Below are 14,783 nucleotides of genomic sequence, written 5' to 3' on the forward strand. Positions count from 1 at the left end.
AGAATTGTCATAAATCACTAAAAGCTAATGATTAAAGTCTCACAACACCAACTAACATAAACTTAGGGTATTTCCTACCCATCTTACCCAACTAGGTCAACCATTACCCATTTGACCCATTTTAACATTTAGACTTATAATTTGGTCAAACTTGAACCCATTACCCACCTTTCTCTAACTCACAAGTGTATTAGTGATTTACGACACAATTAATACTTACAAACACCAAATTACAAGACCAAACCCTAGATTACAAAACCTTAGGGTTTCCTTACATCAATTTAACCCAAATTCACCCATTTAACCCCCAAATGGGTCTTACAAGCCTTAAATGAACAAGCCCTAGCTATAAATCAAATTAAACTCAAAACTCGGAGTTAAGACTTACCAACACTATCACAACGTAGCTAGAGACGTAGGGAACAACTTTAGAACTTGGGATCGGGCGAGATTCGGTCTTCTTCTTCCCCAAAGTGAGCTCTCTCTCACTAGAACTCAATCTCTCTCTCTAAAATAGATGTTTGTAGATGAAGAAGTGATAAATGAAGTTAGGATAAGGTTGTATCAGTTTTTAGGCTCTAAAACCGGCCATATGTGAAATTATCAAAACACCCCCAAAAGATTCCATTAAAATGGGTTAAAATGTCATTACAGCGACAATTGTCGCGTTTCGCGACACTTCATCGCGTTTCGCGACACCAGGACGCGATACACAACACTCAAACGCGACAAAAGGGACAGAAGTCATCATCAGAAGTTGTCGCGTTTTGACCATGTTTGTCACCCCCTTCAATCTCGACAGTTTACCTGATGTACTTCAATTTCACTTTTAAAACATCCCAAAGTCCAACGTGGTCAACTCATTACATCTAAACTATCAAATACTCATTCTTGGACTCCGTAGGACACCACAAGCGTCATGTTTAGAAAAATGGGGTGTTACAACTCTCCCCCACTTAAATTCGATCACGTCCTCGTGATTCTAGTTACTTAAACGATCCGAACCTACACGCTATGGTTCTCAACAAACGTTACAATCCAACTTCTACCATTTTCAATGATATCGGGTAATCAACCCACAAAATAAAACAACCGCAACCGTTTGCTCCCACGACGAGTATCCAGACTCGTACCATACACTTCACAATTGTCCTAAAAGTAGAACAATTCACGACAATCATCGTCGTCGCGCCTTTCAATCGTGGTGTATTCAGGAATCATCCCGACACTTTCCGAAAATCTCTCGTATCCGCCGTTCGGGAACTTCGCCATTTCAACTCATGTATCAAAAATACCTTCACAATTCATTCCAAAGTCCAACTTGGGACTTCTCCGAAGACCATCGAAGTCTTCCTTTCCTAAATAAGCGACACTCGTTCGCTCATCACGTCTACTAGATAGGGATTTTTCCGATATCTCCGGTACTTAACTCCCCCACTTAGGGTTTTAACCCCACATTATCATCGTCAAGATGATAATACCTTGCGGAATTTCAACATTCCACAACACCTGACCGGTCTCGATGTTGGTCACACTAAACAATTCTTCGCGGATTTACAATAAAGCATTCGAACCCCGACCTTTCAAATCGGTCAAGCGTTAACGCCCGCTAATCATCACGATAAACCATTATCGTACCTTCGGGTTTCTCATCGGCACCCAAGTACAAAGTAATCACACCACCGGAGTGAAGCATTCCAATAGCAGGTATACGGAGGCACCTGACGCAATGTGACAACCCGAAAATTTCCGACCAAATTTAAACCTAATCTTTATATGATTTCGACACGATAAGCAAAGTCTGTAATGCTGAGTCTCAAAATTTTTGAACTGTTTTAATAAATTCATTTACCCTTTTGACCAGTCTCGACGATTCATGAACAATTAAGTGTAAATAGATATGTGTGTCTGTATATATAAATAATAATTCAAAATATAATTTGAAGTATTATATGTTGTGTTATTAAAAATTAATAAAATAAAAATAGGATATTATAATAATTATTATTTAAATTATATCTCTATATATAAATAAAGTATATTAAATGATTATAACACTCGTTTGATGTTTCGATTGATATTAAGCAAGTTAAATTCAAACTTATGTGATTCTAAAATAAACGGTGATTCGAAAATGAGTTTTATAAATTATAAGTTTATTAATAAAATATTTAGAGGTTATGTAATAAATTTTATCACTTTTTATATTTTACTTGGGGTTGAGAGTGAATAATTAATGTAATTTTTATTTAATAATTAAGGATCGAATTTTATACCATAATGACCAAAATGAATAAATATAGTTAATTTAAAAATATGGAATTTTTCTGAGTACTTTTATTCGCCACTGAATTAACAACGGAGCGCGATATGGCAGTCCGTAAAAATCGCCGGTAGAAAACTCCAAATCTCCGGCTGCTGCACTATTTAATTTACAAAATTGATTACTGTTTATTTTGACTCTTATGTGAATTATAGACACATGATAACCACTTGCAATTAGAAAAATATATCTATCATTATCTACTGTATCTAATAGAATATATATATATATATATATATATATATATATATATATATATATATATATATATATATATATAGAATTATCCTACAGATGTATATATATTGACATACTATCTAGACATGAACCGGAAATCAAGAACACCGCCTTCATTCTCTTTCACGACCACCCTTAGTCAACACCCAGAACATCACCTCCACACGCCATCTTTTTTGAACCACAATCATCTTCGGCTACCATACACCGACACCCGCCACCTTCATTAGAATTACCATCGAACCACCCAAAAATCACCACCTATAACTCATCAATTTCATGAACCCACAAACCATTTTTATTTTTATTTTTGTTGTTATCACGAACCAAAGACCTCAGTTAATAAACCCATATCGTCATCTTCTATTGCTGCTACACTTTGTTACGTTCTCTATTAAAACCACCCTACAATCAGGGATGTTGCAACTGCTATCCTAGTGTTTGTTTTCTCTGTATGATTCGAAGACCAAAACAACACCAACGATCATGGTGAACTACTGCACCTGCTGTTATGCCGCTGCAACTATCATGTTTTCTGTCGAAGAGAAACCAAACAACCTTTGTACTGTAATTGTTGTTGTTTCTGTTTTCTATCGAACAAACCAAAACCACCACTTCACTCTTTATCTTACTTCCTTTTATCTTTTTGTGAATCACCATCCAAACCCACAACCTGCAATATCCATTAATAGTGCTGCTATATATATATATATATATATATATATATATATATATATATATATATATATATATATATATATTTTTGATATCGATGAACAACAACATAACAATCAACCAGTCGCTATTGCTGCTAGTTTTGTTTCGGATTGAACCAAAGACAAGAACCCCACTTGAGCAATAAAGGAAGATGAAATCGAGTAAGTGGATTAATTAGATAATCTATTTTATTTGTTTAGACCAAGCAATTAGAGATATCGTGAGATGATGTGTGTTCTTCTTTTCTTGTGGTGGGACGACAAACACACTAGTTTAATTAACTCGTTTATACATGTTAGGTATAAATAATTTCCTTGGGCCGTGATTAGTGTTGATGGTGGACCGAAATTTTGATATAACTATTATATGGTGGGACGAATCTAATAGTCATGGCCAACAAGTGGGTTAATCAAAAGAAGGCGTATCATTTTTTTTCTCTTTTACTTACTAAATGTGGAATCAAACGTCACATGGCAGACAAAATGGGGGTCACGTACCATTACTTTTAAAGTACCTTTGTTGAATTGAAAAAAAGGCACATGAATATGATATGGGAAGTGACGTAAGAGGAGATAGATATGGTTCTATACAAAGATTTGTTAATTGTTATTACTTCTGTGTTGAGGATACAACTCAAAACAATAGCCGTGAATCCTTGTTTGGCTATCAATATGTTCCATTTTTTTATGGGCTATGAACTATTTTATTTGTTGGGCCTGAATCCATTTTTTTTTATTTAGGTCGTGATATTGATATTGATGATAATAGTAGTAGCCATATTAAGTAGTATAAGGATGATGATTATTACCACTAAGATAAGATGATGATGAATATTAAGAAGGATGATGTTGGTATTATGATATGATAGCCGAAAATTAATAGTGTTGATAATGAACGTAAATAGTTGATAACAAGGCTGTGATGATAGTTAGTGAATACGAAAGATGGATACATGATATGGATAATGAATCTGTGAAGATCATAAACAAAATGTTTATCATGGTATAGATGATGAGGATGATTAGAAAATGGGAAATGGGTTAAAACAATTTTAGTCGCAAATTAAAACAGAAAAATATGAAGCAGAGTACTGGATAAGGATGTTATCGGGTTAGCGGGACATTGCGGGTTCAAACCCGAACTTGGGCATATTTTTAAGGGCTACTCTTTTGAGGTAGTTTACTTATCACTTAATATTATTATTATTATTATTATTATTATTATTATTATTATTATTATTATTATTATTATTATTATTATTATTATTATTATTATTATTATTATTATTATTAGTAATTATTAGTAATTATTATTATTATTATTATTATTATTATTATTATTATTATTATTATTAATATTTAAAGTAACATTTTATTAAAAGTACCATTTTTATTAAAGTTATCATTTTTATCATTATCATTAAAAGTATCACTTTTATAAAAACTATTATTTTTGTTATTATTACTACTATTATTATAAAATAAAATAGCTTTTTATTTATTATTATCAATATTATTTTATCAAATAACTCATAGTTATATAAAACTATATTTACTACATCTAACATAACTATATTAATATTTTATATTAATAAATATAATTAGTTAGGTTATTAATGAAACAAATAATTAAAATAACAATTAAATCACTAATAATATATACATTTGTTCGATTACCATTATATGTGTTAATATATATATAAATGATATAGGTTCGTGAATCCGAGGCCAACCCTACACTTGTTCAATATTGTCATATGTATTTTTACTACAAAATACAGTATGGTGAGCTTCATTTGCTCCCTTTTTAATTGCTTTTGCAATATATATTTTTGGGCTGAGAATACATGCGTTGCTTTTATAAATGCTTTACGAAATAGAGACAAGTGATTAAAAATGATATTCTGCGGATTGATGTGCTAGGTAATTTAGTTACATGTTATAAGAGCATGTGAGCGCGAATTCTAAAGATAGATCTATCGGGCTTAACACCCCCATCCTGTAGGCTGCACTAGACATAAGAGCTAGTGGGCGGATGTTTAGTACTTCGAGGATTATTTATACACTTGCGAGTGTACATATCCATCTTTGTGAAGATGACTTATTATATTATTGTTAAGGTTTGTTACTGAGGCCTCAACATAAGCAGAACGGTTTTATACACTTGCGAGTGTACATATATTTATAAACGGAAATCTTGTGGTCTATCAAAATGATGAATTTTATTGTTTTATGATAAACCTATGAACTCACCAACCTTTTGGTTGATACTTTAAAGCATGTTTATTCTCAGGTATGAAAGAAATCTTTCGTTGTGCATTTGCTCATATTACATGGAGTCGTTCATAGCATATAGAGGTCAGAACCTCGCAATGGGACCAACTGTTGATGACTTCGTCCAGATGGATTAGGACGGGTCACTACAGGTGGCATCAGAGCGGTGGTCTTAGTGAACCAGGTCTTGCATTAGTTTGTCTAACTGATAGTTATTTAGATGCATTAGTGAGTCTGGACTTCGACCGTGTCTGCATGTCAAAAGTTTTGCTTATCATTTCTAGTCGGAAATCATCTGCTTTTCATCCTTAGGAAATTACCTTCTTATTATTCTTAGTCTAGACACATTTTACTGCATTGATTGCATAAATAGTGTATAGACAAATTTATATCTTAGCGTATCTGTTACTGTAAACTTTGCCTGGCATATTCCGTAGATTCCTCCGTAACTTATGAGATTTTAGTATTATATATGCTTATGTAAATTATGTATTGCGGGGTACTAATCTACATCCTATAATCTATTTCTTATCGAAAATCCTTCATATGATCGTACGAGATGAATCCTGCAACCAGTTCGAGTCCCTCAGATTCCGATAGCTATTCCGATAGTTATTCCGACAGCTATTCCGACATGGATTTTCACTCGAGCTCCAAAAGCAGTATAACTGGAATGGATCAACCATTTAGCCATCATCTATTCTGGATGAATTGAGGATGGGTTCGTAGTCGACTTAATCCTTGGAGACGCGGAGAAGGCGATCCTTTCCATCAACCAAATTTCCTTCTTGACGATGAACCTGAAGCACTCACCGGCGAACCAGTCCGAAACACCATTTTCACCCTCATTTCCTGAATATCTCGCCACAATTATATTCTATTTCAAATTCAAAACCTTATTCATCCGCTTGTTCCAACCGACAATCATCCCGGAATAATGGAAGAAGTCAACGAGCTTCGCGCCCGAGTAATCAATTTGGAAAATATGATGTAAAACCTACCAGCTTCAACAACATCACCGTCACCAATAGTACCACCAACATCAACACCAGTACCACCAACAACCCAAGTTTCAATATCACATGCCTCAACATCTCATTCTGTACCCCGAGTATAATCATCGTTCTACACGACGTTCTACATCATTTATCTTTGTTCGACGTGGCGATTATGTAATCTCTAATGTGTTAGAGATTATATATTTTTGTTCTAACGGTAAATCAAATGAGTTTAATATCATAATTGACTCATTAAATCCATGATTACATCTGAAGAAAAAATATATGTATATATGTTTTCATAAAGATTGTAATAAAAAATTCTTTTATACAAACTGTTAATGGTGAATATATTTTAACGGGTAGGTAATACCCGAGGAATATTTAGATTTCACTTTAATAAGTTATACTGTACATTCTTCGAATCTGATTCAACATTCATTTACTATCCTACTTACATCTACAGAGATACGAATCCGTTCACCGCAGAATAACCATTTTCATTCCATTTCATATTTGGATTTTGACCTATCAGAATCCAACAAGTGGCATAATGAAGAAAACATTTGACAAAATAAAATTTGTTAGAAACAGACAAATTAACTATGAGAATTTTTTTATTTTTTTTTGTTAAGAATCCACGCTAACTGTTCCTAGCTAACTGTTCCTAGCTAACTGTTAATTCTGTATTACATTTTATTTATCGCAATTTTAATTCATCGCAATTTTATTTATCGTCATTTAATTTCTGTTATTTATTTTACGCACTTTAAATATCGGGACACGTATACAAGGTTTTGACATATCATATTGACGCATCTATATATATTATTTGGAATAACCATAGACACTCTATATGCAGTAATGCTGGAGTTAGCTATACAGGGTTGAGGTTGATTCTACAATAATATATATAGTTTGAGTTGTGATCGAGTCTGAGACATGTACACGGGTCACGATACGTATTAATTAATTCGAATATTATATATTAAATTATATATGAATTATTGGACTGTTAACTATGGACTATCGACTGTGGACTAATGACATTGGACAATTAAAATGAATTAAAATATTGATTATAACATATGAAACTAAACATTTCTTCAAGTTTACCACTTGATTTCATCTTAAACCTCATTTGTATCTTGACGCAAACAATCTGCATTCAAACCTTTCACTATTCTTGAAAACATCTCAATCGAGAGGATGAACCAATCACACTTCATCTACGGAAGAAAAGATTGATGCATATAGTTATGCACCTGAGAAACACTCAGAACCTGAGTAAACGTTTAACACATATCTGTGCTAGCTCCTTTGGTGTTGTTATTACTGAAAATAACTTTGCAATTTCTTTTCAAATTAGCCAATTTTGTCACAGATCCAGCAAATCAACTTCGACTTTCATTTGAATAAACCTTATTATAACTTTGATATATACATTTGCTCTTTTCGTTATCGTTACCGAAGAACCGTTTATATCTAACCACATTAGCAATAAACTTACCAGCAACTTCATTGATCTTTGATCTTCTGGAAAATCATTATATTTATCAAAACCCTATCATGTACTTATTCGCATCGGATAACGATAATTGCCATATCAATTACCTAGAATTGGCAATCAGTATTTTGAATCTCGTAACGTTTCTACATCAACAGTTATATGTATACATATAACAGTTATCTCTTAGAATTATGATCTCTCATACTGAAACTCTGAACAAATTACAAGGACTAAACTTGTACATAAAGAATCCTGATGATTCTGATAAAATCTTTAGCGAATATCTTGCCCCTTAATCGCTCTAAATCATCGTGAATGAATTTCTTCATCACAATTTGATTCTAAAAATTCTAAGATATTATCGTATCTTTTATTGTAAATATCCTCGATATTTCTGAAGATATTTTCATAACTATTCTTATCCGAGATCATTTATCTATTCGCGATGTCAGTGTTACATCATAAAAGAAACTGTTAGTTTCTATATTCTGTAAACTTTCGAATTTAAACTAAGAATGTTTTTGAAGTAATGTTGGGAACTGATGCATGAGTTAGTATAATATAATGACTCTTGATCAACGTGATTATATTACAGTAAGTCATGCTGAGTTTCTGATGGAACGTGATGATTCACAGATCATAACGTCATCATGTGCCATGTTACACGACTCTTACATTCTATTCAATCTTCAAACATATTAAGAACATATCATTATGATAGTTCTATATTTTCTCTTGAATTCTGGTAATTTAACCAATCAAGATCGTGCCATTTCAATCTCTCTCTTAGAACATTAGCCATGTTCATTCGAAACACCATACCTACGAATTCTGGACCATTACTTGCTACTTAAAGTCAAGAAGAGAAAAACAAAAGTATGAAATGAGAAAGAAAGAATAGAAAGTATGAGCTGTGAAAATAAGGAAACGAAGGGGGTGAATTTATAATGAAATATCCGACAGAACAATCAAGACAGATCATCGCATTTAACCAAAGAGGATCCTAATTTCCTTAATTACCGAAGAATCAAATCTTATTACGAAGATTTCCTCTAAATCCCTTATATTCCGAAAATTAACCGTGACTACGTCACCGGGTAAGTCAAATCTGCATTTACTCATTTCACTCATTTGTAATAGCTTCATTCGTACTCTTCGAATAATCGAATTATTTTATCTTTATTACTCAATGGTAATAAAACTCTATTTATCAACTCAAATTTGTCAGGAAAACATTCTAATTGTTAGCCATGATGATCTCGATCAAATTTCGGGACGAAATTTCTTTAACGGGTAGGTACTGTAATAACCCAAAAATTTTTGACCAAATTTAAACCTAATCTTTATATGATTTCGACACGATAAGCAAAGTCTGTAATGCTGAGTCTCAAAATTTTTGAACTGTTTTAATAAATTCATTTACCCTTTTGACCAGTCTCGACGATTCACGAACAATTAAGTGTAAATAGATATGTGTGTATGTATATATAAATAATAATTCAAAATATAATTTGAAGTATTATATGTTGTGTTATTAAAAATTAATAAAATAAAAATAGGATATTATAATAATTATTATTTAAATTATATCTCTATATATAAATAAAGTATATTAAATGATTATAACACTCGTTTGATGTTTCGATTGATATTAAGCAAGTTAAATTCAAACTTATGTGATTCTAAAATAAACGGTGATTCGAAAATTAGTTTTATAAATTATAAGTTTATTAATAAAATATTTAGAGGTTATGTGATAAATTTTATCACTTTTTATATTTTAATTGGGGTTGGGAGTGAATAATTAATGTAATTTTTATTTAATAATTAAGGATCGAATTTTATACCATAATGACCAAAATGAATAAATATAGTTACTTTAAAAATATGGGATTTTTCTGAGTACTTTTATTCGCCACTGAATTAACAACGGAGCGCGATATAGCAGTCCGTAAAAATCGCCGGTAGAAAACTCCAAATCTCCGGCTGCTGCACTATTTAATTTACAAAATTGATTACTGTTTATTTTGACTCTTATGTGAATTATAGACACAAGATAACCACTTGCAATTAGAAAAATATATCTATCATTATCTACTGTATCTAATAGTATATATATAGAATTATCCTACAGATGTATATATATTGACTTACTATCTAGACATGAACCGGAAATCAAGAACACCACCTTCATTCTCTTTCACGACCACCCTTAGTCAACACCCATAACATCGCCTCCACACGCCATCTTTGTTGAACCACAATCATCTTCGGCTACCATACACCGACACCCGCCACCTTCATTAGAATTACCATTGAACCACCCAAAAATCACCACCTATAACTCATCATTTTCATGAACCCACAAACCATTTTTTTTATTTTTGTTGTTATCACGAACCAAAGACCTCAGTTAATAAACCCATATCGTCATCTTCTATTGCTGCTACACTTTGTTACATTCTCTATTAAAACCACCCTACAATCAGGGATGTTGCAACTGCTATCCTAGTGTCTATTTTCTCTGTATGATTCGAAGACCAAAACAACACCAACGATCATGGTGAACTACTGCACCTGCTGTTATGCCACTGCAACTATCATGTTTTCTGTCGAAGAGAAACCAAACAACCTTTGTACTGTAATTGTTGTTGTTTCTGTTTTCTATCGAACAAACCAAAACCACCACTTCACTCTTTATCTTACTTCCTTTTATCTTTTTGTGAATCACCATCCAAACCCACAACCTGCAATATCCATTAATAGTGCTGCTATATATATATATATATATATATATATATATATATATATATATATATATATATATATATATATATATATATATATATATATATATATATATATATATTTTGATATCGATGAACAACACCATAACAATCAACCAGTCACTATTGCTGCTAGTTTTGTTTCGGTTTGAACCAAAGACAAGAACCCCACTTGAGCAATAAAGGAAGATGAAATTGAGTAAGTGGATTAATTAGATCATCTATTTTATTTGTTTAGACCAAGCAATTAGTGATATCGTGGGATGACGTGTGTTCTTCTTTTCTTGTGGTGGGACGACAAACATACTAGTTTAATTAACTCGTTTATACATGTTAGGCATAAATAATTTCCTTGGGCCGTGATTAGTGTTGATGGTGGACCGAAATTTTGATATAACTATTATATGGTAGGACGAATATAATAGTCATGGCCAACAAGTGGGTTAATCAAAAGAAGGCGTATCATTTTTTTTCTCTTTTACCTACTAGATGTGGAATCAAACGTCACATGGCAGACAAAATGGGGGTCACGTACCATTACTTTTAAAGTACCTTTGTTGAATTGAAAAAAAAAGGCACATGAATATGATATGGGAAGTGACGTAAGAGGAGATAGATATGGTTCTATACAAAGATTTGTTAATTATTATTACTTCTGTGTTAAGGATACAACTCAAAACTATAGCCGTGAATCCTTGTTTGGCTATCAATATGTTCCATTTTTTTTTATGGGCTATGAACTATTTTATTTGTTGGGCCTGAATCCATTTTTTTATTTAGGCCATGATATTGATATTGATGATAATAGTAGTAGCCATATTAAGTAGTATAAGGATGATGATTATTACAACTAAGATAAGATGATGATGAATATTAAGAAGGATGATGTTGGTATTATGATATGTTAGCCGAAAATTAATAGTGTTGATAATGAACGTAAATAGTTGATAACGAGGCTGTGATGATAGTTGGTGAATACGAAAGATGGATACATGATATGGATAATGAATCTGTGAAGATCATAAACAAAATGTTTATCATGGTATAGATGATGAGGATGATTAGAAAACGGGAAATGGATTAAAACAATTTTAATCGCAAATTAAAACAGAAAAATATGAAGCAGAGTACTGGATAAGGATGTTATCGGGTTAGCGAGACGTTGCGGGTTCAAACCCGGACTTGGGCATATTTTTAAGGGCTACTCTTTTGAGGTAGTTTACTTATCACTTAATATTATTATTATTATTATTATTATTATTATTATTATTATTATTATTATTATTATTATTATTATTATTATTATTATTATTATTATTATTATTATTATTATTAGTATTGTTATTAGTAATTATTATTATTATTATTATTATTATTATTATTATTATTATTATTATTATTTTTATTATTATTATTATTATTATTATTATTATTATTATTATTATTATTATTAATATTTAAAATAACATTTTAATAAAATTACCATTTTTATTAAAGTTATCATTTTTATCATTATCATTAAAAGTATCACTTTTATAAAAACTATTATTATTGTTATTATTACTACTATTATTATAAAATAAAATAGCTTTTTATTTATTATTATCAATATTATTTTATCAAATAACTCATAGTTATATAAAACTATATTTACTACATCTAACATAACTATATTAATATTTTATATTAATAAATATAATTAGTTAGGTTATTAATGAAACACATAATTAAAATAACAATTAAATCACTAATAATATATACATTTGTTCGATTACCATTATATGTGTTAATATATATATATAAATGATATAGGTTCGTGAATCCGAGGCCAACCCTACACTTGTTCAATATTGTCACATGTATTTTTACTACAAAATACAGTATGGTGAGTTTCATTTGCTCCCTTTTTTATTGCTTTTGCAATATATATTTTTGGGCTGAGAATACATGCGTTGCTTTTATAAATGCTTTACGAAATAGAGACAAGTGATTAAAAATGATATTCTGCGGATTGATGTGCTAGGTAATTTAGTTACATGTTATAAGCGCATGTGAGCACGAATCCTAAAGATAGATCTATCGGGCTTAACACCCCCATCCTGTAGACTGCACTAGACATAAGAGCTAGTGGGCGGATGTTTAGTACTTCGAGGATTATTTATACACTTGCGAGTGTACATATCCATCTTTGCGAAGATGACTTATTATATTATTGTTAAGGTTGGTTACTGAGGCCTCAACATAAGCAGAACAATTTTATACACTTGCGAGTGTACATATATTTATAAACGGAAATCTTGTGGTCTATCAAAATGATGAATTTTATTGTTTTATGATAAATCTATGAACTCACAAACCTTTTGGTTGATACTTTAAAGCATGTTTATTCTCAGGTATGAAAGAAATCTTCCGTTGTGCATTTGCTCATATTACATGGAGTCGTTTATATCATATAGAGGTCAGAACCTCGCAATGGGACCAACTGTTGAAGACTTCGTCTAGATGGATTAGGACGGGTCACTACAGGTGGTATCAGAGCGGTGGTCTTAGTGAACCAGGTCTTGCATTAGTGTGTCTAACTGATAGTTGTTTCGATGCATTAGTGAGTCTGGACTTCGACCGTGTCTGCTTGTCAAAAGTTTTGCTTATCATTTCTAGTCGAAAATCATCTGCTTTTCATCCTTAGGAAATTACCTGCTTATTATTCTTAGTCTAGACACATTTTACTGCATTGATTGCATAAATAGTGTATAGACAAATTTATATCTTAGCGTATCTGTTACTGTAAACTTTGCCTGGCATATTCCGTAGATTCCTCCGTAACTTATGAGATTTTAGTATTATATATGCATATGTAAATTATGTATTGCGGGGTACTAATCTACATCCTATAATCTATTTCTTATCAAAAATCCTTCATCTGATCATACGAGATGAATCCTGCAACCAGTTCGAGTCCCTCAGATTCTGATAGCTATTCCGATAGTTATTCCGACAGCTATTCTGACATGGATTTTCACTCGATCTCCAAAAGCAGTATAACCGGAATAGATCAACCATTTAGCCATCATCTATTCTGGATGAATTGAGGATGAGTTCGTAGTCGACTTAATCCATGGAGACGCGGAGAAGGCGATCCTTTCCATCAACCAAATTTCCTTCTTGACGATGAACCTGAAGCACTCACCGGCGAACCAGTCCGAAACACCATTTTCACCCTCATTTCCTGAATATCTCGCCACGATTATATTCTATCTCAAATTCAAAACCTTATTCATCCGCTCGTTCCAACCGACAATCATCCCGGAATAATGGAAGAAGTCAACGAGCTTCGCTCTCGAGTAATCAATTTGGAAAATATGATGTAAAACCTACCCGCTTCAACAACATCACCGGCACCAACAGTACCACCAACATCAACACCAGTACCACCAACAACCCAAGTTTCAACATCACATGCCTCAACATCTCATTCTGTACCACGAGTATAATCATCGTTCTACATGACGTTCTACATCATTTATCTTTGTTCGACGTGGCGATTATGTAATCTCTAATGTGTTAGAGATTATATATTTTTGTTCTAACGGTAAATCAAATGAGTTTAATATCATAATTGACTCATTAAATCCATGATTACATCTGAAAAAATATATATGTATATATGTTTTCATAAAGATTGTAATAAAAAATTCTTTTGTACAAACTGTTAATGGTGAAAATATTTTAACGGGTAGGAAATACCCGAGGAATATTTAGATTTCACTTTAATAAGTTATACTTTACATTCTTCGAATCTGATTCAACATTCATTTACTATCCTACTTACATCTACAGAGATACGAATTCGTTCACCGCAGAATAACCATTTTCATTCAATTTCATATTTGGATTTTGACCTATCAGAATCCAACAAGTGGCATAATGAAGAAAACATTT

This window comes from Rutidosis leptorrhynchoides, chromosome 5, assembly GCF_046630445.1.
Source record: "Rutidosis leptorrhynchoides isolate AG116_Rl617_1_P2 chromosome 5, CSIRO_AGI_Rlap_v1, whole genome shotgun sequence".
Lineage (NCBI taxonomy): Eukaryota > Viridiplantae > Streptophyta > Magnoliopsida > Asterales > Asteraceae > Rutidosis > Rutidosis leptorrhynchoides.